Source organism: Gopherus flavomarginatus, chromosome 20, assembly GCF_025201925.1.
Source record: "Gopherus flavomarginatus isolate rGopFla2 chromosome 20, rGopFla2.mat.asm, whole genome shotgun sequence".
In the NCBI taxonomy this organism is placed as follows: domain Eukaryota; kingdom Metazoa; phylum Chordata; order Testudines; family Testudinidae; genus Gopherus; species Gopherus flavomarginatus.
The window spans coordinates 4,935,353-4,941,313 of NC_066636.1; the positions used below are offsets into that span (position 1 = coordinate 4,935,353).

A 5,961-nucleotide genomic window follows, 5' to 3' on the forward strand; every position below is an offset into this window, starting at 1 on the left:
GAGAAATAGTAATAAAAGTAAAAAAGCAATAATTTTGCAACTCATGTCTATGGCAGTGAGATAGCTTAGACAGCATGCTGGCCAAACAAGTAATAGAAAAAGCAGGGCAAGTAATAGTAACAAAGAAAGAGTTAAAAGAATCAAAAGAATCTACACAGCCCTGGAATGCTGGAAGCTGTGAGCCAGAGGCAGGCCCTGCTCACAGAAGCTGGCAAGGAAAGGGCTGATGCTGCAAGAAGATACGTGCCTAAAAGATACTGAACACCAGAGATCAGAACATTCACATACTGGCCCATTCCACACAGATAACAAGGAACAGACTGACCCATCCCAATGACAGGGGCAAAAGGGTAATATGATGGATAGAGTTGTTTTGTTCAAACCAACATGTACAAGGTGAGAGGCGGCACCTTACTACGTAGAGGGGTTGTACCTTGCTAAGTAGAGGGGTTACACCTCAATACGTCAGGAGTGATGTGTAACTTGTTTGTGCCTGTGTATAAGAATGTATCCCTGGGGCGGTGTCTTTGTCCGGCCTAGGGGGCAGTGGAAAGTCCCACCACTGACTGAGCCGAGTCCATTGACCGTGGGTACATATTCGTAGTATGCCCTGAATTAGGCTAAGAAACCTACAGGGAACTATTATTGTATCCAATACGGCAATAAACCTGGCCGACGTGCCTTCGTACCTTACTAGACTCTGTGGTCATTGGAGGTTCTCTTCGGGTCTGCTGTGTCAGCTACCTGCACAGAGCTGGGGCAGCACATAGAGGGAACACACGCACGCAGCCGAGTGATACCAACAAGGAGAGAGCAGAGCACCACACCGGCAGCATCTGACAACACCTCTGACAACAAGGACCATCACAGCGCTCCCTGCAGCACAGCTCCCCTAGTAGTGCATAGGGACCAACACTGACGCCGGGAGGTCTGTCTCTGTCCCAGCCCTGCCATGGCGCGTGAATACTTCACCCACAAGGGAGTGCTGTTCCCATGCCTGGATTATTCCCCCGAGAGTCTGAGCTACGTGGAGAATGAATTCCAGGTGCAGGATGACGACGTCTTCAACATCACCTACCCCAAGTCAGGTAGGGGAGAGCGGGGGTGTGTGTGTGTAGGGGGGTCCTGACACACACACGGACATTAGATGGAAACACCAAACCTGTCACATAACCTGATTTCCTAGACCCCAGACTCCGGGCACTCCTCCCCCCACCCACGGTGAGACAAAGCAGGCTGCTCCCTGGGGCCCAACTCACCCACCTGGTGCTGGGCTGACTCTCTGCGGACACACTCTAACCTCCGGCTTTCTCCAGAGCCACCGGCAGGGCCAGGAGACCCCTGGCACAGCACAGTGAGAGCTTCTGATTTTAGCGCTGTCAATGCACCTCAGCTGATGGGGGCTGGAGGCCAGACTCCTGGGTTCTCTCCCGGGCTCTGGGAGCAGAGGGGGACCTAGCAGGTTGAGGCGTTGTTTCAGGCCCATTAACCCTTTCATCCCTAGGCACTAGCTGGATGTGGGAGATTCTGAGTCTGATACGTTCTGATGGGGACCCCGGCTGGGTGCGCAGCATGCTGAACTGGGACCGAGTGCCCTGGGTGGAGAGCCGGCCGGGGCTGGAGGCCACCCTGAAATACTCGCCTCCCTGGCTGCTCTGCTCCCACCTCCCCATCCAGCTCTTCCCCAAGTCCCTGCAGCGCTCCAAGGCCAAGGTGAGAGGCGGGAGAGCAGGGGCTGCAAGTCAGGATTGAGGGGCACTGACAGGGCTGTGTGTCAGGAGGGGGGTGAATCTAGGGCTGCTGCTGGGTGTGAGTTACAGCAATGTGGGTGCGTGAAAGAACAGGCAGCAGGGTGCAGTGAATCCTTCTCCATGCAGAGGGTGGGGAGGTGACGGCCCGGGTTGGGTGGCTAATTGCTGGGTTCACTTGGCATCCCCCTCCCCGGATTGTTAGTGACTCCCCTCCCCTCCCCCCAGATCATCTACACCCTGCGCTGCCCCAAGGACGTCCTGGTCTCCCTGTACCACTTCTCCAAGCTGCTGCGTTACTTCAGGGACCCTGGCTCACTGGACTCCTTCCTTGAGGACTTCCTGAGCGGGAATGGTGAGCAGCACCCTGGGGCCCTCGGGGGCCCTGCTGCAGCTAGGGACATGCAGGCAGCCTCCCCTCGCCTGATACCTGGGCTCCCAGCCACTCATTGATGGGATCCAGTTTGTGCATCCCCAGCCAGCTCTGAGCTGCTCTTTGCCCAGGGCTTAATAGGCTGCTGAGTGGGGCTTAAGAAGCTGCTGCATGGCCGTCCGGTTGCGCATCATGGAGGGAACTTAGGTGGAGGTAGTGCTTAAGTTGTGCCAGGGCCCTGGCACCTCTGGGCTTGGCAGTTCAGAGCCCTGGCCCCTCTGGGCTTGGCAGTTCAGACCCTGGCAGCTCCGGACTTGGCACTTCAGGGCCCTGGCACCTCCGGTCTTGCTCCATCAGTTATGAATGTAAAAAAATTGCTTGAGCCCCGGCACCACTTTAATTATAAATTGAAGAGTGGGTGGAGGGCCGGGTGGTGCCAGCTCTGGAGTCACTGTGCCGCTCTCCCCTGCACAGTGGTGTATGGCTCCTGGTTCGACCACGTCACCGGCTGGATGGGGCTGAAAGGCAACGAGAACTTCTTCTCTATCACGTACGAGGAGCTGCAGCAGGTAGGGAAACCACCCCCTTGGGCCACACCCACATAACTCCAGTCCTGGGGTCACGCCCACACATAACCCTACCCCCTGGTGACACCCACACGTAGCCCCCCAACCACCGCACATGTAGCCCCCCCCGAGCCACCCCACATGTACCCCGCCCCTGAGCCATCCCCACACGTAACCCCGCCCCAGGCCCCCAGCCAGGTGCTGTTCTAGGGTGTTGCCAGTCCCAGCTCCCCAGGCCTCGGCATCCATGTCCCGGCTGTTGGCTCCTCCTGGCCTTTGCATTCCTCTGCCCCTGGCCTGGAACAGGGTCTGACCTCAGGTGGCCAACGTGGCTCATGGCCAAGGCCCTCTGCCCTTGAGGGTCTCTTCCTCAGGGCCCAGCGGGGAGTAGGACCCTGCGCGGGGAGGGAACTGAGGCACAGGTGGACCATAAAATTGTCACCCTAGAATCACCCTCTTCATGGCAGCGGGTGTCTCCCCCAGGATCTGCAGGGCAGCGTGCGGAGAATCTGCCACTTCCTGGGGAAGGAGCTGAGTGAGGAGCAAGTGGCCGCGGTGGTGGAGAACGCCTCCTTCCAGAGCATGAAGGGGAACAAAATGTCCAACTTCTCCCAGCTGCCGGACTAGTACGTGGACCACCAGAAGGGGGAGCTCCTGAGGAAAGGTGAGTCCAGGCCTGGGCTAGCAGGGGGCTGCGAGCTGGGACTGAGGTGCATCAGCAGAGCTGTGGGGGCAGGGCTGTGGGTTGGAAGTGAGGGGCAGGGGCAGAGCTTGTGGGGCCAGGTCTGGGGGGCAGGTGATGTGGGTTGGGAGTGAGGGGGAGGGCCAGAGATTGTAGCTGCAGGGGCCGTGGGTTGGGGGTCAGGGGCACCAGCAGAGCTTGTGGGGACAGGGCTGGGGGAGGGGCTGTGGGTTGGGAGTGAGGGGCACTCTAGACCATATCCCCTGTGCTTTGCAGGGATCTGCGGTGACTGGCGGAACCATCTCTCGGAGGCACAGAGCCAGCGATTCGACACTGTTTACCAGGAGCGGATGCAGGGTCTGGGTCTGACCTTCCCCTGGGACTGATGGCCTCACGCCTGCCACGTCTATACCTGCAACACACCAGCCCTGTGCCATCCATGTGTTGCTGCTCTTACTGTGCCCTGGGAGATGCCCCCTGAGGCAGCCTCACTACAGCATCATCAATAGGCAGAGCTGGGCTGGGGCATGTGTCCGGTAGAGGTCAGTGAGGACACGCGCATGGCACGGCTCAGCTGAAGTGTATTTAAAATCTGTCCATTGCAGCATTTTCCTGGTCCTGCTTGCAGGAAGGGGCCTGTGCAGGGCAGTGTGAAAGTGTGCCCAGAGCCAGCCTTGAGCATGATGCAGGAGATGGGCCTCTGTGCAGGGAGCAGCCTGCTCTGTCTCTCTCAGATGTGGCAACCTTCCAGCAAGAGGATTTGGTTTTTTTATCTAACTTCTCTGGGTTTGCCATGAACAAAACATAATCCCATCCAGCAGGGAGCAGTAGGAATACACACACGCACACGCACACTCTCTCTCTCTCTCCTGCCCAGGCCCCCCGTCCCCATTCCAAAAGTTGTGATTGCTGGTGACCCAGTTCCCAGGTAGATCCCAGCAATACCCCCAGGGGCCAGGATGCTGTCATACCATATGACACAATTCTCATAACTTAACATGCATCAATGATACACGTCTATGGATAGAGAAATGACTTTCAGCAGATCGTGCCCTTTCCCCTGATGCCTCACCCAGCCTGCTTTATATGCAATATCACAGTTATATAAAAATGAGGAATATGGGGGTTACAGGGCAGGGAAGAAACAAAAAATTATGGCCTATGACCTGTCCATTACTCATACCATAAATACCCCTGCTTGAATGTTGGGGGGAGGTGGGATATTGGGGTGGCACCCTGGAGGGCCTGCTGCTACTCCAGCCGCTGCTGGAGGAGGAGCCCCGTGAAGGTGCTGGAGCCGAGGGAGCCGGCGCGGGTTCTAGAGAGGAGCATCCCCATGTGGGCAGGGTCTTGCCAGCAGTTTTCTGAGCAAAGCCCTGATGGCTCGTCCCTGCAGGGCCAATGGCTCTACGTTCCCGGCTGCCAGTCCCAACGGGGGCTCACCCAGTCCAGCTCCCCAGGCCTCCGGCCGCCCCTCCCTACACCCGGCCCAGGCTGGATTCCTCCTGTTTGCCCACACGGTGTGACTGGAGGGGGATGCGCTTGCCCCTGCCTGGCCAATGGCTGGCTCACTCCTCTGCCAGGTCAATATTGGCCGTCCCCACCCTGCCTGTCCTTGTCCCGAGTCCAGGGCCCGAGGCAGAGGGTGATGTAGCCACTTGGGCTGCACCGCCCCCTCTCGCCCCCACGGCATCACCCAATGACCTCCCATGGCAGCAGCACATGCCTATGCTACAGGAGTTATCGCACACAGCAGGGTTCTTGCCTGGCTATAGGAGGGGGATGGGGTCTAGTGATTAAAATGGGGGAGGGGAGACTGAGTGGCAGGACTCCTGGGTTCTTTTCCCAGCTCTGGGAGTGAGGTGGTGTCTAGTGGTTAGCTATTACCTGTGATGTTACCATGGATAATAATAACGGTACCTGCACAGAAGAAAATCCCTGGGTGTGCAGTTGTTGTGGACACATCACATTTGGGATAAAGTCTCTCCTGGGACGCTGGCTGTATGATAATGTAACCACTCTGCAGAATGTAACCCTACAGGTAATATGGATGCCAAGGTGTGAAAATTTAGATTTAAGCTGGCAGCAGCCTGGAGCCAGAAATACCCACCTGTTTGGGAAAGATGTGGAAGCCACTGTGGGTGCGAGTACAACCAGTAATTTTGAAGGGGTCTTTCCAGTCGATAACACCGAGGGGTTGGCACACCCTAGAGAATGGTGAGTGGACCAGGTACCAGGACCGGCTCTAACTCTTTTGCTGCCCCAAGCAAAAAAAGAAAAAAAGACACTGCCCTGCTGAAACAACCCCAGCTGCCCAAGCGCTGTCCCACCCTGCCAACCCCCCCCAGAGTGCCACGTCACCCTGCCCAAACAGCCCTCCCAACGCCACGCCACCCTACCGAAACAATCCCTCCAGCACTGCACCGCTCTGCAGAAACAAGCCCCCGAGAGCCGCGTCACACTGCCCTAACAGCCCCCCCAGCGCTGCGCCACCCTGCCAAAACAACCGCCCCAGCGCCGCACCACCCTGCCCAAACAACCCCCCCAGTGCCGCTCCACCCTGCCCAAACAACCCTCCCATTGCCGCACCGC

The 5,961-nt window shown here is 57.7% G+C and overlaps 1 pseudogene; it reads left to right on the forward strand.

Annotated features, from left to right (window-relative positions):
* Positions 1 to 842: 842 nt before the first annotated feature.
* Positions 843 to 3,755, forward strand: LOC127038446 (sulfotransferase 2B1-like; annotated as a pseudogene).
* The last annotated feature ends 2,206 nt before the right edge of the window (positions 3,756 to 5,961 follow it).